We start from the raw sequence: 23,430 nt of genomic DNA, 5'->3' as shown, positions 1-23,430 counted from the left end.
GGGGAGGGGCAGGTGGCATGGCCCGCAGCTAGTTGAAAATAGTAGGGACGGTACATTATGTACAAATGACAGTCTATAAAATCTTCTGTAACACACAAAAGTCACTAAATTTGTTGCTAATTTCAGGGGGTCTGAAAAGTCCCTAAATCTAGCGACAAAGTCGCTAAGTTGGCAACGCAAAGCTCTCGGTCCCACCCACACTCGTCAGCGCTACTAAGCCGACCAATCACAGAGCGCATGCTAAGTGGCATTGCAATGTGTAGTTACATTCTTTAAGAGGTGCACGTCAGCGACAGTCACGGCAAGGGCTATGCGACCTCGCACAGGCTGCACGAAAGCATGCATGTGGGCTTGACACAGAAGTATAAATCATCCTTTACAGACATTACAAGAAGATAGGGAATTAAAAGGACATTGCTGACGTCCCCATTTGTCAAAGCGTGCATAAATCATACAAATTACTTTTTTTCAGAAAGTAAAACTGCACTCAGTTTTGTTGTGTCTCGTTCTGTGAGTTTGTGTCTATGATATCAGGACAAGATATGTGTGACATGGGTATTAGACAGCTATTACAAGGAGATGGTGAATTATAAGGACATTTCTGATGTTCCCATCAGTCAAAAAGTTTATAAATCATACAAATGACTTTTTTAGATGGTAAAACTGTTCACAGTTTTGTTTTGTTTATGTGTGTGTGTGTGTGTGTGTGTGTGTGTGTGTGTGTGTGTGTGTGTGTGTGTGTGTGTGTGTGTGTGTGTGTGTGTGTGTGTGTGTGTGTGTTTGTGTGTGTGTGTGTGTGTGTGTGTGTGTCTGTTTTTGTGACATATCGGGACAAAAATGTGTGTAATGATATGGGTATTACAGAGGGATTGTAAAGAGACAGTGAATTATGAGGACATTGCTAATGTTCCAGTTCTCAAAAAAGCGTATAAATCCTACAAATGACTTTTTCAGAAGGAAAAACTGCACACAGTTTGTTGTGTCTGTGTGTTTTTATCTGTTTTTGTGACATCAGGAAAAACGTGTGTAAAGACATGGGTATTGCACAGGTATTACAAATAAAACGGTGAAATATGAGGACACTGTTGATGTTCCAAACTCAGAAAGCCTATAAATCATACAAATGACTTTTTTTCTGAGAGTAAAACTGAACACAGTTTTCTGTGAGGTTTAGGTTTAGGGATAAGGTTAGAGTAGGGCAATAAAAAATAATGTATATAAAAACAAAGGAACCATATGGAATGTCTTCACAATTCACACAAACATTTTTCCATTGATGCACTTTGTATATATAAATTTTGAGAAACATTATTTATGTATGTGTTTTTACAGTTTGGTATTTGTTATCTTAGGTATTTGTTTGTGTACTAAATTATGCAACTGTATTATTATTATTATTATTATTATTAGTAGTATTATTATTATTAGTATTATTATCATTATTATTGTGTGTGCGTGTGTGTGTGTGTGCAATTAGACCTGTTTGTTTAATATTTTGTTTGATTCATTTAATCAGTCCACACATTCAGTAAGAATCAGCCCTGAATATAATATTTTTGGCCACTTTTTAACAATTATTTAATATTTACTACATTTCAATGATATAAAAACATTCCTTAGGCAATATAAAAAAAACAATGAAATCAAAAAACAAAAATCAGCAAAAGTGCAAATCATATGAATACAGTTTATAATCACCATTAAAAAATGTAATAAAAATATGAAAAATCTACAGACAACTGAAAATGATCATAATCAACACCAGCCTATAAATAACAAAAAAGACATGAACCAGAGAAATAACAGAGAAATTTTTTACAATCATTCATCATTTTGTCACTGGAGACCTATTTGTGTGCTGCTCTGAATTTTGTCTGTTTTTCTTTATTGAGTCAACAACTCCCTCAAAATGCAAAGAGCGTCCCATTCTGCAATGTGGCAAGACTTTTCTGTTCAGAGTGAGTCTGCAAATGACCCTCTGAATCTGGACAACACAGGGTTAACCGTTTCAGTATTACCTTACTATTGGACAGGTAGAACAGGTATATCTGGACGCTGATCAATTCCATCATAAATCATTTCCACCTCAGCACACAAGCTTCAATCCTCTTATTGTTACTTCCAACGCATGTAAATAAATTTAGTACATACTGAACAATTTAAGCCTACCGCAGATATACAGATCCATGACAGTGTATTGTGTGGACACTTCTGAAATGTTTGTCTGTCTTGTTCACTATACTGTTACATATCATCTCGATCAAAAGTAATTATTGACAAAGGTGGAACCTGAACTGTACGCTGGTTATATGTCGAACAGAAAGCTGAGCTGCAGATGAACTGCACGACTCTCGTCTGAAACATTTATGCTCTTTCTCATCTGTCCCAGGGCAGCTATCAAACTAAGAACTGTCTTAGTGGGTTTTAAATACTACATAATTCAAATGAACAGTGAGACATAGAATTTATAGCCAAGACATCTATTTAAACAGCCATGTTTATTTATTTTTTTATTGCATTTGCACGTTTATAGCACATCCTAACAAGTACTTTGTCCTTTTTTCAGACTAGATGACTAAAATGATAATAATAATAATAATAATAATAATAATAATAATAATAATAATAATAATAATAATAATAATAATAATTATACACTGTAAAACCCAAAAGTCAACTTTATCAAATGAAATGAGTGTTGCTAACTCAAAATATACTAAACATTAATTCTACTCATTTAAAAGGAGTTTTGAAAGTAATGAGTTAATTAAATAACTTATTCAACTTAAATGGAGCAAGTTAACAGTATAGATTAGTTTTTTTTAACTCAAATGGTTTGTTACAATGGGTTTCCTCAATTAGTTTGAGTTACTTTAACTTTTTGGGTTTTACAGTGTGGTAAAAATACTTTTTTCTCAGTAAAAAAATTCAAATTTAGTAAACTAATAGAAATAATAGTACAACAAAGGTTTCATGAGAATATCTTCAATTAATCTATCTCAAAAAGCCATAAATAACCAAATCATCTTCATATTTTGCCTTGTTTTTCAGTAAAAGTAATCAGTGATGTACAAATTATTTTGACAAATTTCATAACATCCACTCAAAAACTGTATTTCTTCTTGTTTTCTAGTAAAAAAAATCCTCAAAATACTCTGTAAAACCCAATAAGTTAAGGTAACTCAAGCCATTTGAGGAAAGTGATTGCAACAAACCATTTAACTTCAAAAACTAAATCTAATGAGTATTGTGAACTTAATCCATTTGAGTAAACAGAGCAATTTGAGCACAGTAAAACCAGATAAAGGAAGAGAATTCAAACCAACTGTACTGTATAAATAATATGTTAAGGCAAATTAAACCGTTTGAGGAAACCGATTGCTAACCATTTGAGTTAAAAACTAATCTATAAAAATTCTGTGAACTTGCTCCGTTCAAGCTGAAGTAATGAGGTATTTAATTAACTCATTACCTTCAACATTGAGTTCAAACTCTTTTCACATGAGTAGAATTAACGTTCAGTAAATTTTGAGTGAACTTCACTCAATTCATTTAATAAAGTTGACTGTTGGGTTTTACCGTGTAGTAAAATGTAATAAGTTGACCTGAAAAATTGAGGAAACTGACTGCCTTAAACGTTCTATGAGTAGTGTGTTAATTTTAAGTGAGCATAACTCAAAACAGTTTGTATTTACAACTTCTCAATATAGTAAACTTCACTACTGTTGACAAAATAAATAGCTGTGTTGACTTCCTATAAGGTGACGCTGTGGCGAAGTAGGTAGCAAATAAATAATATACTAAAATTTATTTATTATAATATAAATATTTCCCAGAGATGGGTACAACCGCTACATAAAACATATGCTGGATAAGTTGGCAGTTCATTCCACTGTGTGACGACTCTTGATTAATAAAGGGAAAGGCCCGGAAAAAAATAGAATAAATATTATTATTATTATTTAAATATAAATATAATTTATTATATAATCAGACAAATATTAATACGTTTGTTCATATTAATATATTATATTATAAAATATATTTTTTTAACATCATACATATTATTGTAAGTCAAGATCATTTGAATCTATTTAGTTTAACAACTTAATGAGCTAAAAAGTTGGGATTACTTGTTTAAATACTGCAAAGTGAACAAACTTATTCATAATAAGTTGACCACACTTCATTTTATTAGTGAGAACTGCTGTTGCTTTTTACAATGTAGTTTCTGAGATATCTTTTATTCATTTAAATCGTCCTGTACAATATTTTCATAATGTTAAACAGTAAAAATCATCTTATTTATCATAATTTTGCTTACTAAAATGAGTACAAGTTTTTAGAGATTATCTTGGATTAAGGCGACAATATACAATGTTTCGATAAGACTGCAAAGAAAGTTTTGTTAATCAGTATGTTTTAATAAGAATATTGATTGAAATTTATGAGGCATGTAGAATGTAATCAAAAGTGTATTTATTGAAAGGGGTTCTTTGTCACATATTAAAAGCAACACTTTATTTTATGTGAAGTGTGAGGTTAGGAATTGTGTGTAAATAGAGCTTGGTGCTTCTCATTGGCTACAGTTTGCCCGTACTATTACTAAAGACAACTGTAAGATCCTTGTCTGTAATAAAGCGTGACATTTCTTTACACGCTACACACCCATTTATTTTCTTTAGAAAGAATTGGTGTGACCTTCCCATCATGTCCTGCTAGTGCCGGACTCCATCTGGTGCTTGACAAGCATGACAGACTTTAAAGACACAATCCTTCATTTCGGAGCTGCTCTGTGATCAAGAACTAATTTCTCCACAACAGCCAATAGGAATAATGAAAATTACGGATGAAACAAGAGTTTGCTTTGGAGCAAGAAATACACAGAAAACAACATTAACATTAGAATCACTCATGATTCCTGAGCTTCAATGTTGAAAGAGCAAAATTGTTCTCTATATTTGAAATTCTTGCATGTTGTCACAAAAAGTACAATTACATTTTAGGCTTGACTGCCTCAGCTTGTAAGAGGCCTGAGAGCACTGTTCATTTATTTTGGAATTATGCATCATTTTTCTGCCGAAATGTATTTTATGTTTTTTTTTTTTTTTTTTTTTTTGATGTTGTTTTTGTCAATATTGAGGAAAATATTAGTTTACATTGAAGTTGTTCATTTGAGAATTTTGGAAAACTCTAGAGACAAATAGACTCTTATATTTTTTTCTTTATTTTAATGGCTAAATTTCATACTCATATATGAAATTTTTAGGGTAAAAATCACAGTTGTATTGCATTTAAAAATGAAGTGAAGCATTGTATTGAGTCCATATTACCCTCAAAATATCAAAAAGCAGAGAAGCAGAGTGAATTGTACAAGCCTCATTTAATGTATTCATGTGACATTGTTTATATCTCCCCTAGCCTTTGAATATTTCTTTAAATTTGTTGTACTTGACTTGCGTTGTATTTCTTGTCGTTATTCAATAAAAAAGACTGCCTCCGCCTTTAACTATTGAGATGGCCAATCAAATTAAAGTAGGCGGAGCTTACGCTTCACTGACACCCCTGAAGCAGAATGAAAATTTCAAAACGAAGCGTCGGTTTAAACGAGTAAACCGAGAGAGTGATATATGCGAGTGAGGTAAGATTTAATAAAAGAAAGAAAAAAAAAACACAGCGAGTCATTTAAAATATGACTGACTTAAAGTAGCCTATCTTAAACGAGCATTTAGTGCAAGGGTGCCCAAATTCGGCACTGTAGGATCCTACCTCAACACACCTGGCTGGTTTCTAGTATCCTTGAATAGAGCTTGATTAGCTGGTCCAGGTGCAGTGTGTATTTGCGGTTGAAGCTAAAATCTGCAGGACAGAGTTTGAGCACCCCTAAATTAGAGCTTCTTTTTTCTCAAAAAGAAAAAAGACAATTGGTCAAAATAACGTTTTCATCTGTTATTATTGAAAATCACGAAAAGAGAAAATGTTGAATTTTTTTTGTATTATGTTGTCTAAAAATTAACGCAAATGCGTTACCATTTTATACTTTAGCCAGTTGTCATTGCTCTCTAATTGATAACGTTTTTATGTAAGTAATTCTTGTAAGTAATGTTATTGGTATTTTGCAGAACAAAACTAAAATTATGTATTGCTCAAATACATTGTTCATTCATTTAGTTTCTTTTTGGCTTAGTCTCTCTTATAGTCGCAACAGCGGAATGAACCGCCTATTTATCTAGCCTATGTTTTATGCAGCGGATGCCTTAACAGCTACAACCCAACACTGGGAAACACCCATAAACTCTTACATACACACACATACACTACAAACAATTTAGCTTACCCAATTCACATATAGCGCATAAAAAAATCCTATGGAAGTTTTTTCCTATCAAAATTAAAATGAAAATTCAAATGCTTAAAAGATCAAATGATAAATCAAATGCTCAAACTATAAATCAAATGCTCAAACCGACATTGCAAATGATAAATCAAATCCTCAAACTGACTCTGCAAATGATAAATCAAATGCTCAAACGGACTTTGCAAATGGTGAATCAAATCCTTAAACCGACTCCTCAAATGATAAATCAAATCCTCAAACTGACATCGCAAATGATAAATCAAATCCTCAAACTGACATCGCAAATGGTGAATCAAATGCTCAAACTATAAATCAAATCCTTAAACCGACATTGCAAATGGTGAATCAAATGCTCAAACAACTCTGCAAATGGTGAATCAAATGCTCAAACGACTCCGCAAATGGTGAATCAAATGCTCAAACTGACATTGCAAATGGTGAATCAAATGCTCAAACAGACATCGCAAATGATAAATTAAATGCAAATGAGGTGTCAATCAACCAGCATAGGCGGAGCTTTAAGGCGGAAGAGTTTGTTGTTGACAACAACCGGTAGCGCTACGACTTTTTCAAGGCGTTCAGATTTGCGTGCACTATTCCACGTCGTATCCGTATAAACTCGTGAAAGAGAAAGCGAGAAATCTCCTACTGCTTCTGTCCACATTCGGAAGTGTTCATCAGATGGGTCCATCTATCACAGGAGGCCACGAAAAACCATGCGGCAAGATGATGATGCTATGTCACATTGTGGAAAACTGGATAGATTTATACATCTTACATGTAAGTAATTAAGAAATACGGTTCCTTGAGTTAAGTTACAGTAAAATAGCAATAGTTGAGCTACTGTACAGTGAACTGTAGAATTACTGAAAGTGTAAAGATGCTTTACAGTATATTTATTTTATCTTGCTGTAAATTATCATGTACTTCTGTAAGCACATGACGTTTCAAACGTTAATTTACATAAAGACGATTATTCAATGTCTGACAGAAAAATATAGGAGGTATTGCAGATTAGCAAATTATAACATTAAACAGACGTCTGAGTGATTTGTTTGTGTTGATGTAGAATGCACTTTTGTCAACACAGCTTATGTGAGATACATGTAATATTAATACAGTAATGTTTTCTTCTGTTCAGTTGGTGATAGATTTATGAAAGAATAATTTTGAGCACACAAATCACAGAGGTAACGTGACTTGTCTGGTTGTTATAGAGAAGGAAGCACACATGTTTGTGTGTTAGCTGATGCAGAGTGACTGAACAAATGCTACCATCATATTTGTTTAACAAAATATTGTTGTTTCAAACCGCTATTACAACAATTTCTTTAATGTTGATTTATATGCCATTTCTGGGCTGGAGCAGGACTTGCAAGGCAAGAAAACAGAGAAAACCTGAATTCAAAACATGAAGTAAGATCATGTTATTACTTCCAATTCAGAACTCAAATGAAACTCAAAAAGTGTGCTGTTAAATGACTTCTTTATTAAGAGCTTTGCATAATCTGAAATGTCCTCAGACTGGTGTGTGCAGTGATGATGATGAAGAACAGCAGTGTGCTGATGAAGTAAATGTTGAAGATGCTGTAGTGCCGTGGACAAGACCCTGCATCCCTCCACCTGCCTGCGTGTCCTCATCTGAGCCAGATGCTGGTGTGGTCTCTTCATCTTCAGTATGAATCAGTTTCTCAGGCATGGACAGCCTCACCTCACAACTCTGTTCCAGTCTGACTGCAGCACTGAGGGATGTGATGGCAAAAACAAGTGAAGTCCAGCATGCAGCAGAACATGGGGTTTTGTCTGAAATACATGATTGTTTGAATAAGTTTGAATAAAGCTTAGTTTCGTATCTTGTTGACTTGTATTTATTTATCATGGTTACTATTATTAATTCTTTTAATTATACATTCATATTTTCTTTAATTGTTGATGAATACATTAATAATTTCAATAATGTATAACTACATTATTTCATTTTTTGACTGAAAATTAAGATGTACTCACCTCACCTACATTTGTCTAGTGACTATTCATGCATAGCTGTGGTGTGTGTGTGTTTGTTAACAGCATTTATTATTTTTGTAAGTGTTGGGGTGGGCTTTGCAGTCTAGAGTAAATACTCACATTTTTCAAGTGTAAAATTTCTCCAAAGGAAGATCTTCAAGCAGCTGTCTGACATCTTTGTGCAGATGTACCAATGTGCCAACATTAGAAAGGCTATCAGGTAGGGTTATCAAGTTACTGATGCTATTAGGCGTTATTGCTTCTGTCCCTGCTATTTTATTTGTATTATTATGGGATTGTTATCAATAACAATTATTATTAATCATTATTATGCAGAAATAAAAATTTCATACAGGCTTAGGGAAACATTGCTGTATCTTAACAATTAACATAAACAGCAAAAAGAGAACAAATGTAATAGATTTTCTTTTGATATAAGAATATATGATTATATAATCAAACAAGACTGGAAAACTAACTTTAAGCATGTTCTACATGTGGATAAAAAATGTTACACAATAAAGGTAACAACAAATTAGGTGAAATTTGACAAGGATATCTTATGTAATAAAATATTATTTTAAATTAAGATTTAATAAACCTGCCATTTATTTAAAGTTGCGCTTGTAACGTCAGTTATGTAACTTTTTTTATCATCTTGCCGCATGGTTTTTCGTGGCCTCCTGTGATAGATGGACCCATCTGATGAACACTTCCGAATGTGGACAGAAGCAGTAGGAGATTTCTCGCTTTCTCTTTCACGAGTTTATACGGATACGACGTGGAATAGTGCACGCAAATCTGAACGCCTTGAAAAAGTCGTAGCGCTACCGGTTGTTGTCAACAACAAACTCTTCCGCCTTAAAGCTCCGCCTATGCTGGTTGATTGACACCTCATTTGCATTTAATTTATCATTTGCGATGTCTGTTTGAGCATTTGATTCACCATTTGCAATGTCAGTTTGAGCATTTGATTCACCATTTGCGGAGTCGTTTGAGCATTTGATTCACCATTTGCAGAGTTGTTTGAGCATTTGATTCACCATTTGCAATGTCGGTTTAAGGATTTGATTTATAGTTTGAGCATTTGATTCACCATTTGCGATGTCAGTTTGAGGATTTGATTTATCATTTGCGATGTCAGTTTGAGGATTTGATTTATCATTTGAGGAGTCGGTTTGAGGATTTGATTCACCATTTGCAAAGTCCGTTTGAGCATTTGATTTATCATTTGCAGAGTCAGTTTGAGGATTTGATTTATCATTTGCAATGTCGGTGTGAGCATTTGATTTATAGTTTGAGCATTTGATTTATCATTTGATCTTTTAAGCATTTGAATTTTCATTTTAATTTTGATAGGAAAAAACTTCCATAAAATCCCACATATCACATATAAATCTTTCCTTAATAGAAAACAAACTAATATTAAGGCCTACATTATATTCAAAATCATATTTTCTGAATTTTCAAGTGGTCCCATGTTTCCCCTCATATGTAGTTCTGCAAATATACTGTCTACCCAGCCCCTATTCTGTTTTCATTTTAGGATTTTTGGATTGCATCTTGAAGTATAATGTTTGCCAAGAACCTGTAGCAGTTGATATTTTGTCTGCTGTGTTGCAGTGTTTTCAATGCCGAAACCAATTGATTTTTCCTTCTTTTTTTGTCTTGGGGGAAACTTGTTGCAAAAGAAGGAGTTCTATTTCGTTGATAAGATCTCCTTAACCTTTACTAGGTAGGTGCACACATTGTATGTGTCTTACATTACCGCTTTTCTTCAGTGCACAAACCTAATAAGCCTGTGCAGAGTTTGTGCAGTGTGCTGTACAACCAACGAAACCTGCAATCATCTATATCAAATGTTATGTGCATACATTCTGTGCTTTGGCAAACTTTATAAACTTTCACACATAACACAACCTACAACATAATGATGACAGCCGCCTTATCATACCAGACTGAAAATAATTTTATTACAGGAAGTCAACATACGTTTTCAATTTAAGCTAATTTATTAGCAGAAAATACAATGTGTCTGTAGAAAGCAGCTCTCCTACAACAGCTTGATGAAGTGAAGGCTGTCACCTAGTGGTTCTTGTGTGAAATTCATCCCATTTCAACATTATATCCTACAGTGTCGTCTAATTTATTTTTGGAGCACCATAGATTTAATTTTGTAACCCTAATTTAGGCTTATCATGGTCTTTAGATTATCTTGAAACTTTCAGACAAGTGTTTTGGAGCAGGATTGCTCAGATTCAGACGTCACTGACAGACTGCTGACTGAATGTCTGATGCCTAAAACATCCAAAACTGGTAACACTTCAAGAGTTTTAAAGTCATTAACTTATTAGATTACAGTAGTTTTGCATGATTCCTGTGAAATGTGGGGCAGGTTCTTTAATGTTCCATCACAAAACAAAGTCGTCATGAACGCAAACCCCCTCATATGTCAATTGTTTTTACAACTGACAATATGTGTTAAATTATGATTACTAAAAACTGGGTTTTCAAAGTACGTGTAGATTGTTGTTGTTTAGATTCTTCAAAATACATTCCTTAGTTTGACATAACTCAACATTACATTCTCACACTCCAGAACAAGATACTAAACATTGTCTACTGTATAGACCTGCAAAACAGAGATAACTGATAACTTTATGCAAGATATACATACAAATGAAGAATGAATGTATTAGATTCATATTCGTTTGCTTGAAACTTAAATTGTTCCAAACATCATTTCTGTTGAACAATAAAGATTGTATTTTAGTTTTTCGAAGAATGTGGGTAACCAAGCGGTTTATGATCCTCATTGACTTTATATATATGTCATAATTTGTAATTCTAAGTAAATAAATCAGTTAACTGACTGATTATCCATATACAATACCATTTGCTGCTAACTGAAGAAAGAAATTCATACAGGTAAGAAAAATGGTGAGACTGTCTGTAATAACATTAATAATAATAATAAGTTTAAAATTTTTAATAAAATAGTACAGGTAAGAAAAGGGGTATCAAAGAACAGAAGAATGCTGTGTGTGACTTTTATTTTGCAATTCTGAAAAAGGTCAGAATTGCAAGATATAAACCCAGAAACCTAAGAAATGTAAGCTTGCAATTTTGAGAAAAGGCTGTGAGAATTGTGAGAGATGAACTCAGAATTCCAATAAAGTAATTTTCCAATATATTAATTTTCCTATGGCTCAGTCCCTTTGTTTATCAGGGAAGGCCACAGTGAAATGACCCGCTAACTAATCTGGATGCAAACCTGGTGCAGTGCAATCTGAGCTGCACCAGTGCTTTTTAATGCGCTCACCTTACCCCATCCCTAACTCTACCTGTCACAGTGACGTCACTCACTCCATTGAGTGCATTGTGTCTGACATTGCATTGCTGAGTGATGCAATCTTAGCTTGCATCATAAAGGCTGCATTCAGATACTATTGACTAATCCAGCATATGTTTTACACAGCGGATGTCCTTCCAGCTGCAACTCAGTACTGGAAAACATCCATGCACACTCATTCACACACATACACAATAGACAATTTAGTTTATTCAATTCACCTATACTGCATGTTTTTGGACAGTATGGGAAAAGACCAGCAACCTTTTTACTGTGAGGCAAGTCGAGAGTGCTAACCACTGAGCCACCGTTTTCGCATATGCTGCGAAAAACAGAGAGAAAGGGAAATATTTACATCTAACAATTTAGTTTTTTTCTGAATGTAAATCTTGCCATTATGGCTTTGATCTTCTGGCCGTTGTGAATTTATGTTTATATCTTTACAGTTTATATCTCACTATTCATTAAAATGAGATACAGTGTTTAGGGAAAACAATCAGAGTTGAGAGTTACTGACTCGTCTGAGAAGAAAAGACTGAATAATGTCATTATTTGCATTATATATATTAATGTCATAAATTTGCAACTACTTTTAAAATGTTAATAAAATGGTGCAATTATCACAACCATAAACAGTTAAAGGTTAGTTCACCCAAGAATAAAAATTCTTGTATTAATTTGTCACTCTCGTGTTGTTTCATTTCCCAGTACTTGTGGCTGGATGGGCATCCACTGCGTAAAACATATGCCGGAATAATGGACAGTTCATTCCGCTGTGGTGACGCCTAATAAAAAAGGGACTAAGCTGAGGTTGTTTCAATCCCCTGAAATCTTTGTTCATCTTAACACAAATTAAAACATTTTAGATGTCTTCTGTGCAAGATTAGGATGTGTTTTATGGTTAATATGATGCTTGCATGTTGCACTGCTGACTCTATAAACATAGACACACATGACATTGCAACAAAACATTGGCAAAGAAAGTCATTTTTACTGGTTTTATGGCACATAAAGGTGTTTTTGGAGCTTTGTATTATTGCAGTTATACCACTGAAGACAGCTGTTACGTTTTGACAATGCTTTTAGTTCCTTTTTTAACTTTGATCATCTTGGAATCATTGCTGTTTATGGAGGATTAGAGAGCTCTGGGGTTTCATCTAAAATATCATAATTTGTGTTCTGAAGGAAGGCGAGTAATTAAAGGGTTAGTTCACCCCAAAATTATTATTTTTCCTTTTTTGTTCTGTTAAACACAACCGAAGATATTTTAAAGAATATTGAAAATCATTCATTTCAATAGTATTTGTGTACATCAATGGTTATACTGTAGGTTTCTGACATCATTTAAAATACCTTCTTTTGTATTCAACAGAACAAAAAACTCAAACTGCTTCAGAACAAGAAAAGTCAAGAATGAGTAAATGATGGTAGAAATGTATGGAATAAAGTCGCTGTCATAAATATCCGTGCGTAAATAAAATTCACGCATCTGAAATTATAAAAACATAAAGGAAAACAGAGCGTACTGGTAATTTTACAATGGTACAATTCCAAAATCTGTGATTAGAACAGACACAGACACAACATTTTTGTTGTTTGTTTGTATACAACTGATAAATTTACGATTGGTGTACCTTACAAACGCGAAATACAGTTTTAACACAGACATAAAGACCTGATTACGAGTACGAAATAAAAAGCGACACTCCACTGTCAAAATTACAACACCGCTGTCGCATGCATTAATAAACAAGCAAGAGCCATCGATCACAACGGTGCCCTTGCTGGGCACTCGAGCTTCCACATACCGTCTCACGTAAGAGTTTTGTTATTCCTTCTTTGAGATATGTCCTCATGAGCTGTAATAAAGGTTTAAACTCAATGAGGTCCATTTTCGCTGTGTTTCTTGGACATTTTACAAAATCAAAATTAAGAATGGGCAGAGGATAGTGAGCATAATAAGTTAACGTTACAGGCAGCGAGCGCAGAATTTCTCAGTTACGGTGTTTAACTATAACATGACATTTGTTGATTAAGTAACCTTTTTTAAAGCCAAATCGACCATTGATCTATTATGTAATGAAGATATCTGCAAATTTTTATGACAGTGATTTTATTCCATAGAAATGTTCATTTTTGAGTGAACAAACCCTGTAAGCGTTTAAGGAAAAGATGAGATTTCTAGCTGTTTCTTTAATGTGGCCAGGGATTATGGCCGTCTAAATAGAGATAAGAGGCGTTTGATCATCTCACCACAAGGGAACAGTGAATGAGAATGTTCTGGAAAGTGATTTTTCTATGTCCCACAATGTATGCTATCACCAGGGATATTCAGCTTTTCCCTTTCCTATCGCTGATCTGTTGACTTGCCATCAGATACGCTGGAAAGTAGAAGGCCGCGAACATTTAACAACATAATAAATCACAGCCAGACTTCAAAATGTTGTCTCCAGCTGATAAACTTATTGAAGATTTACTTGTTTTCTCACATTGTGTTTGTAAACAAAGTTTGTCCCCTTCTCCCCAAGAACAACAATGCAGACGACTTCGATTATTCTCACTTATTTGGTGAAGGACACAGTTGGGGTGAACGTCTCTGATATGAACTCCCCAAAGGAGCAGAGCAGACATTCACCCACTCAGTCATTTGCATATTAATAGTCAACACATCCATTGCATAATTCTTTTTATTTTCATTTAGAGAAAGTATTGTGTGTTTGATAATCTGAGTAAATGTTCTGTGTTCTGCTTCTAAAGGAAGGGTCACTGAGGTTGCAGTGATATCCTTAATCTCCATCAGGCATAGATGCTCCAGGGCGACGGGAGGCTGCGTGCCATGCAGTTATTCTACAGCCAGGATTGGAGTACCGCTGAACATCTTATGCAACATTGTGAGTAAGCCTCCGTGCTTTTGTCTGCACAAATTATTGTTTCAGAGAAGAAATTGCACATTAGTTCAATACTTCATGTGAAAGAGACCACAAAAGGATCTTAGATGGGAACAAACAGAGTGGCCACTATAAAAGCAGTCCTCTCAGTGTGTTTGCCTCAGCCATTGACCCCCCTAAACCCCTATCAAATACTTCAGAAACCTGGACTCCGCATCCTGGCAACAGACAGAACTGTTTGTTTGTGCTGAATTATAGACAAAGGGTGAAAATGCTGATGGAATGAAGCATGACGTTAAGAAGAAGCCATTCTAGAGTCCTCTGTGAATGAAGGAGGCCATCTTAGTTTATAAAGGGCTCTAGAGTTGCTCAGTTTAACATGCTGTATATACATTTGTTCCCATTTCTAGTTGTTTTTTTTAGATTACTGATTATGCTCACCTGTTTCTTGTTTAGTTTATATTTTGCCTTAATTTAGTTTAATAGGGCAAACAACTATTTGTGTGGGTCTTGTAAGTATATATGACTGGTTGTGTTCTTTTGGTGTATAAACAATATTCGCCTAGAAATAGCTATGAATTTTACAAACCCGTTTCATTTGTTCCCATTTCTAGTTGTTTTTTCGATTACTGTTTATGCTTACCTGAGTCTTGTTTAGTTTATATTCTGCCTTAATTTAGTTTAATAGGGCAAACAAACTATGTTTGTGTGTGTTTGTATGTGTGTGTGTGTGTGTGTGTGTGTGTGTGTGTGCGTGTGTGTGTGTGTGTGTGTGTGTGTGTGCGCGTGTGTACATGTGTACGTGTTTTTGTTACATGTCAGGACACAAATCTGTATAGTGACATAGGTATGACACAGGTATTACAAAACGGAGGCGAAATACGAGGACATTGCTGACATCCTTATTTCTCAAAAAGCTTCTAAATCACACAGAATGAGTTTATTCAGAGAGTAAAGCTGCACTCAGTCTCCTGTGATGGTTGGGTTTAGGGGTAGGGTGGGGTGAGGGCAATACAATATACAGTTTGGACAGTATAAAATTATTAGAAAACCTATGTAATGTACCCCTTTTTCACAAAACAAACGTGTGTGTGTGGGTCTTGTAAAATATTACTGGTTGTGTTCTTTTGGTGTATAAACAATTTTCGTCCAGAAATAGCTATGAATTTCACAGACCCGATTTATTTGTTCCCATTTGTAGTTGATATGTGGATTACTGATTATGCTCACCTGCGTCTTGTTTAGTTTATATTTTGCCTTTATTTAATTTATAGGGCAAACAGCTATTTATGTGTGTGGGTCTTGTAAATATATTACTGGTTTGGTTGTGTTCTTTTGGTGTATAAACAATTTTCACCCAAATAGCTATGAATTTTACAAACCCGTTTTATTTGTTCCCGTTTCTAGTTGTTCTTTTTTTTTTAATTTTTTTTTTAGGATCATTAATTATGCTCACCTGTGTCTTGTTTAGTTAATCTTTTGTCTTTATTTAGTTTAATAGGGCAAACATATATATATATATATATATATATTATACAATCTTCGCTCAGAAATTGCTATGAGTTTTACAAACTAACACAAGTAACCATCAAGAAGCAAACTGAGTGTTTTTTAAATATTACATTCTTGTAAAAATCTTACCTACAATTATGCAAAAAAAAATCTTTACATATTCATTTAAACAACCATCAGATTTCCAGATTGAAGATAAGGACAGAGAGGATGTTGTGTGATTAAATAGAGTCTCTTGTCTTTATCAATAAATAAGATGGCAGTCTAGGAGATGCTCTGTAGAATAGCCATCCCTCCACCAGCTGAATGAGTCACGGTCTTTCCATGCTCGCGAAGGAAGGCAGAGCAACACGGCTGCGATCTCACTCCTGCAGATGGGGCCCCGTGACTCTGCCTGTTTGCTCCTGATAACACTGCTGGAATTGTTCCTTGCCTCACTCCCCCTCGCATTTATCAAAAGCGAGTACAATGACATCCTTCAGTGCGGCTGCACGCTGAGGTGCTTTCATGGCTGCTGGCCATCAAACGAACATCTCCAACACTCGCACAAATATCAGACCGGTGAGTTTACGTGAGACAAAAATGTTCTGACAAATACGGTGCTGGATGGATCATCATTGATAAAATGATTGTAAGTGTTTGCTATGCGTTCGCTGCGTGTTTGCTGTTGTGTGTATTGGTGTTGCAGCATCCAGATTCAGTGGTTCTCAGGTAGGAGGCGTTTGATCATCTCACCACAAGGGAACAGTGAATGAGAATGTTCTGGAAAGTGATTTTTCTATGTCCCACAAAGTATGCTATCACCAGGGATATTCAGCTTTTCCCTTTCCTATCGCTGATCTATTGACTTGCCATCAGATATGCTGGAAAGTATAAGAAACAAAAAGGTAACACTCTCTCACACTATTTGATTCATGTCTTGAGCATAATGACATAACAGAAGAGCATTATAATGCTGAAGAGCTAATTACAGATAATACGGGGAGAGAAAGCAGCATATTCTACAATCCACTGGCTAACATCTACTTTCTTCAATTAAAATAAATGTAGCCAAACTTTTCCCACTAAGCATATTTACTGCTTAACACAGTGCTTAGTAGAGAAGTGTTTTCCTCTGCCCTGGAGTGTGAAATGAATAAACCATGATGGAGAAGAGAGAGAGAGTGAAATAGAGATCTAGTCAGCAGTCTGAAAGAGACTGGGACAGATAGAGTCACCTTGTCTGCGTTCCCTGTCCTCCGTTTCACCTCCATGTGTTTCCGCTGCACTTCCTGCCACCATCTTTTCCACTGCGAGTGGGTTTAATATTTTATGATGACAACTGGAACGATCAGTAGATATGAAACCCTGTTTGACACATTTAGAACCACAAAGTCACAGCTTCATTACATAAACAGCAAACGGGTAGTTGACAAATAGGCAGTAAAAATGCATTTTTAAAATAATTTTCAAAGACTAAAATTATATATTTATTAAGTCTGAGAATTGAGAAAATATGAGGGGTGACTAACTTAGTTTTCAGGTTTATTATATTATATTACTACAGAAATGTATTTTAAATATTACCTATGGTTTGACATAGCAAAAATTAAGAAAAACAACTCTTAATAATCTACAACTAGCGTGAAAATAGCAAATACCAATACCTACATAGAAAAATATCTCTGGCCCAGCTTTGGACCAAACAATCAGGGTTTGCTTGGCCCACATGCTGCAATGAATTACAGTATATGACTGGACCAAGTCTGGCATTCAGACAAGGGCCAAACATGGACCATATCTGGGCAAAGTCTCAGCTAAGTTAAAAACCCATAACTGAGCCTGAACTGGGCCATTTATGTTGGTGTGTCACGACTGCAATGAAATTGATAAACCCATTAATTAAATAAATATATGAATATATATCAAATATATATATATATATATATATATATATATATATATATATATATATATATATATATATATATATATATATATATATATATATATATATTTCAAGAGTTCACACTTAGATATTCTTGGCGGTAATAGCAGATTTGAGATTTGGCATGCTGTCCCAGTAGAGAACCCTGAGCTCAAAGATTATTGAGCCTAACACTCCTGGCTAGTCAATAAGCATGTAAGGAGGTCCGAGATCAGGTAGGTCTCAAGAGCTCCCCCTAGAAAAGAGAAGAAAAGAAGAAGATGGGGTTGAAGGAAGGATGCTTCCAAAACCGAAGATAGCACAGTAGGGTGAAATCGGTCTATTTGTTGTAAGCTTAGATTAGTGTGATTGGATTATTACTAATTTTGGATGAGAAGCCAGCCGTCACCAATCACAATTTGTTTTTGTTTTTTTTCCATGATTGTTGGCCATCAATAAATGGGGTGTCTCACTAAAGCACAACAGAACTTAATTTCATAATGTTTAAAAAAGTTAAAATATGTGAAGAATTCTAAGAAAAAGGGTCCACGTCATGGGCTAAATAAACAATGATGCCCAGAGAGTGAGGGTACCATCTCTGTAATATTTTGGTAGAGTTATTGGACCCCCCGATACAACCTAGGAGTGAAGAGAGGGTTATAGGATTGTGAATGGACAAAGAGGGAGGGTGGGTCTGAAAGAACGAGAAAAACAGTGCTAGAAGGCTGGTCTGCCTTAAATAAGTTTTAGGGAGTATGTGATTGGTTAAGCAGACAAAGTAAGGATTGGTTCTGCCGTCAAACCTTTGTGAACAAGTTAACTCCATATCATTTCAGCTAGTCCATATTGCACATAGGCATCATTTAAGTTTATTTATAAACTAATTTCGAGAGGATCACATGATTATGATTGAACACGGCTGGTTCTGCATTATGATCCACCAATCAGACGATTCCTAACCCATTATAAAGAGCCAGGGTTTCTCACTACAGTCATCTTCGATTTGAAGAATCCCCTTTTCCACCTCTACTCTTCCACCTTTTCGTTCATAGGGCGGCACGGTAGCCCAGTGGTTAGCACTGTTGCCTCATAGCTAGAACGTCACCAGGTCTAGTCCTCTAACAGGACGGCTGTCATTTCTGTGCAAAGTTTGCATGTTCTTTCTGCACTCACATGGGTTTCCCCTGGGTTCCCACATTCGAAAAACATGCACTACAAGTAAATTGATCAATCTAAATTTAGCACTACAGTCAAACTTTCATCTTGCAGCATATCTCTTCATAGCAATTATTTTAGTCATCAGCTCTTATCAAAAAGGAGGGAGTTGTTGAGATCTACCTGAGATCAAAGCTCCCCTCTCACCCTGCAAACGGGAGAGAGCCCAGGGCTCAAGGACCTTTTGAGCTCAGGGCTTTCTCCCGGGACAGACAGCATGCCAAACTTGCTTATAATCAATCATCAGCTAAGTGTGAACTCTTGAAAGAGCCCCTATTATAGGTTTTTGAAAATAACCTTCCATAAAACATCCAGCTGAGGTTTAAGTCTAAAAGTGCACCTCGTTTAAAATTATTGATTCTTAAACAAATAAGTCGACTCTGAGTCGAATATACAAATCGAGTTGGTTCGGATCTTTTGTTTGATCGCATTGACTTTGATACGGTACATCACCAAATATTTAGTTCCAGTTCCGGTAAAATGTGAACCCGCTTTCCCTTTTCTAAAACCAAAATATGACCTTTTTTAATGCAAAATAGGGGCTCTTGAAATGTGAAATTTACTTATATATTGCTTTAAAAAACATTCTTTTGCATAGTTTTATGAAATAAATCCTTTTTTACCATGGCAACTTTTTAAAATAATGCAACTTTTATTAAATATAACTCTTTTTTGATCACATGGAGTTGAAATATTGTTTCCTGTCATTTATTTTCAGCTGGGACTCGAGCTATCGACCTTCTTGCTGTGAGGCGACAGTGCTAGCCACTGAGCCACTGTATCACCCCAGATTTGTCTAAAAAATTTCAAAAATTAAAAAAAAAAATAATAATTACGGCAGTTTTTAGAACAAGAGGTTCATGGACGACAAAATAATTTTGTTAAACCACTTGCTCCATTTTAAATGATGTTAATGCTAATTATATTCATATTTGAATCACAAAGACAGTGAAAATGCAATGTCACGTCAACAACTCACATGCTGTATTGCTATTTTCTAACACAGACACCCACAGTTTTACCTGCATATTGGCAAGCCTGTTTGTTATGACCTTTGTTTTGTCTTTTATAAACTCACAGCATCTGGCTTTTACAGCCGAATTTGTGTGCCAAAATTTTAGCACACAATAGCGAGTTGTTGTTCTAAATCACTGGCCATTATTCGTCCCATCATAGACATAAGCCCCACAGAGGCGATGTTTGTGTCTGACTCCCGAGCTCTGTTTCAGCTTGCAGAGGTAGCAATAAAACTCTCAGTCTGTGCGTCGTGTCACAGCTGAACGCTTTAAAGGAGACTCACCCACACATCTCAAATGCTCAGCGCTTTGTCAAGGACATCCAGTCATTCTTCCCATTTTCTCTCGTGCTTTAGTCTTTTTTAGTGCGCCAGAAGGCTGACAAGAGACAGCTATCGTCGAGGCAAATGGAGTAGAGATCTTTTTTTAATAACCCACATCATTCTCTCCTGCTGATATTCGAAACGATTACATTTCCAGGCTATCAAAAGCTTTAAAAAACATTTAGTTATGCTCCTTAAGAAACAGCAGATTTTAAAAAGACTTCACTTTTGAATCGCATTTATTGCTGGTGTATAGAAAAAAGCAGTGGGTGCATTTTTTAAAACATCTCCTTTTCAGATTTGAGCAACACAAGTGTGAGTAATTCAAAGAGGCTAAATATAAAATTCAGAAAGTCTTATTATATAGTGACACAGGAGGACATTCAGTGAACAAATCCATGATTTTCAAATATAAAATAAGGTGGCGGAGAGAGCTTAAAAGCACATCCAATTACAAAAAAACACCATCAAATAAAGAAATAATCTTTCTCAATTTGACAGCACACGTCTTGCAAATTGGTCACAACACAATGGAAGAAACCAACCCAAGCTCATTCTAAAAACGTAGTCCTGCGGACGTTTCTGGAGACAGCGGAATGCAGAGAGGAGTCGACCACGGTGACCAATTTCGAGTCCGGGGAAGAGCGGTTCCAGCAATCAGGTAAGACAAAAACAGAATCCCAAAAATTAAGTGAACGAGTTTCATGACAGGGTGAGAACGCGGTGAAATCCGAAAACGCGGTAGAAAAAAAAATCGGGGCTTTTTTTTTTTTTTTGGACGGCTTTTGCAAACTGTTGCTCGGGTTTAGGGAAGCGAGCGGGCGGGCGGGTCGATTGGTAAAATTGGTTGGGTTCGGGGAAGGAGCAGGGCAGGTCGGCCGATTGGCCGGTCGCGCAGTCAATCATCCGGTCAGTCGGACAGCGGCCTCCGGTGGGTTCACACGAGAACAGCGCGGGCGGGAACTGCACTCGCGAGAGGCGTCTGAAGTGCGAAAAAGCGCACAACAGCGGCCTCTCGTGGATTCGCGAAAACAAAAACTGGAGCCATACGTACCCGCCGGGACATATTCCGCGGTCTCCAGAAACTACGTTTCCACAATGAGCCCGGGTTGGAAGAAACACTTGGAAATATCCACTTAACACAATAGAAGTGTTTCTAGGAGACCCAAAAACACGACGGATCTTGCTGAGATATGAATGTTTTATTATCAAAGATATGTGTTATTATGGGTTTATTACATGTATTATCAGGATATTATATTTACAATATGTAAACAAAATTCTGAGGTGATAACTTGAAATTGTAAGAGCTGTATTGCATCTCTATTTGAGTTTTAAAATGATGTTATATTGTTACATTATTGGATTATGAAGAACTGGTTATCGTTTCGAGGCATTTATTGTTGTTGTTAATTTACTTAATGTATTCTTGTATGTTTTGCAACAACATGAGGGTGTGTGAATAATGGGAGAATTGTAATATTTGTGTGAATTTATAAAAGTCAGTGTGTGCAAGTAGCTCAGCATTGTTTATACCATTGTAATCTTTAATACGCAGCCTCTGCAACAGATCTGAATGTGCTTCTGACAACCTAGAAAGTACAAGCTTCCTGTTGTATACTGTACATTGAAGTCAGAATTAATAGCCCCCTTTGGATTTGTTTTCTTTTTTAAATATTTCCCAAATTATGTTTAACAGACCAAGGACATTTTCACAGTATGTCTGATAATATTGTCTACAGTAAAAGAACTTTTTAATTTTTTAAAAAACATTTTAAGGTTAAAATGATAAGCCCCTTTAAGCTATATTTTTTCGATAGTCTACAGAACAAACCATCATTATATAATAGCTTGCCTAATTACCCTAACCTGCCTAGTTAACCTAATTAACCTAGTTAAGCCTTTAAATTTCACTTTAAGCTGTATAGAAGTGTCTTGAAAAATACCTAGTCAAATATTATTTACTGTCATCATGGCAAAGATAAAATAAATCAGTTATAAGAAATGAGTTATTAAAACTATTATGTTAAGAAATGTGTTTTGAAAAATCTTCTCTCCTTAAACAGAAATTGGGGAAAAAATAAACAGGGCTAATAATTCTGAATTCAACTGTATGTGACATTTATCAAACCTTGGGAATTTGTGAAAAGTCAGTCTTACTTTGTTTATTATTTGTACTGTTCTCTGATGTCCATGGTATTAAGAGTTTTACATAAAAAAAATCATTTAGAAGTGATTAAGCATTTTCTGTCTTGTTTTAAGCCCTCATCAGAATGCTCTGTTTGAATAGCATGGCTCATTGTAAAATCCGAAGTAAACATCCAATGCACTGATTGGCTGACAGTTTTGCATATTAACAGAGCTAAACAGGCAGTGAATTAGAAGTAGGAGTGGATTTTCTGTGGAGGTGGAGCTTATACATCCTATTACATGATAGAGCAGATCATTCTAGGACCTGCGGTTTTGGCAGGCTGCTTTTAATATAAGGTGATTTCAGAGGAACCACAAAATTTTGAGTTCTGAAACTTACAGGATGTTTTTTTAATACTTTGAGTACTCATATATCAAAAGATCAAGAAAACTTTTGCTTCTCATTTCATGACCCCTTTAACATTATGAATGTAATGTTATTTAAATGCACTTTACTGTGCATTGCAGCATTCAGCATACGTGTAAGTACAAATAAGTATCATGTTGATGTCTCTCAAGTCACTCCAGACTACTTTAAGTAATAAAAATGTGCAGTTCACTAAGAACCATGGTTTTAACAGTTTACCTAAAAAAAGTGACCTAATTCTTCATGAATGACCTAAGAGTGAGTAAATTAAAGACTAGGTTCTATTTCTGTCTCAT

The 23,430-nt window shown here is 35.3% G+C and overlaps 2 long non-coding RNA genes across 4 annotated transcripts in view; both read left to right on the top strand.

The window, feature by feature from the left end:
* Positions 1 to 5,523: 5,523 nt before the first annotated feature.
* LOC141379150 (uncharacterized) overlaps positions 5,524 to 23,430 on the top strand; it is a 21,422-nt gene continuing 3,515 nt past the window's right edge. The window contains exons 1-4 of one of the 3 annotated variants that reach the window (XR_012395158.1): positions 5,562 to 5,641; positions 10,057 to 10,100; positions 14,475 to 14,608; positions 14,693 to 15,964. This is a non-coding gene — a long non-coding RNA (uncharacterized lncRNA). Of the gene's footprint in view, positions 5,642 to 10,056; positions 10,101 to 14,474; positions 14,609 to 14,692; positions 15,965 to 21,078; positions 21,239 to 23,430 lie in introns of those variants that run through there. The other 2 variants (XR_012395159.1, XR_012395160.1) reach the window with 2 other exon arrangements.
* LOC108180076 (uncharacterized) lies at positions 6,887 to 8,210 on the top strand. The gene is made up of 2 exons (XR_001796573.4): positions 6,887 to 7,774; positions 7,882 to 8,210. It is a non-coding gene; the product is annotated as an uncharacterized lncRNA (long non-coding RNA).

The sequence above is a fragment of the Danio rerio genome, chromosome 19 (genome assembly GCF_049306965.1).
Source record: "Danio rerio strain Tuebingen ecotype United States chromosome 19, GRCz12tu, whole genome shotgun sequence".
Classification (NCBI taxonomy): domain Eukaryota; kingdom Metazoa; phylum Chordata; class Actinopteri; order Cypriniformes; family Danionidae; genus Danio; species Danio rerio.
The sequence above is the reverse complement of the archived record's forward strand: the minus strand, read 5'-3'. Positions and strand labels throughout refer to the sequence as shown.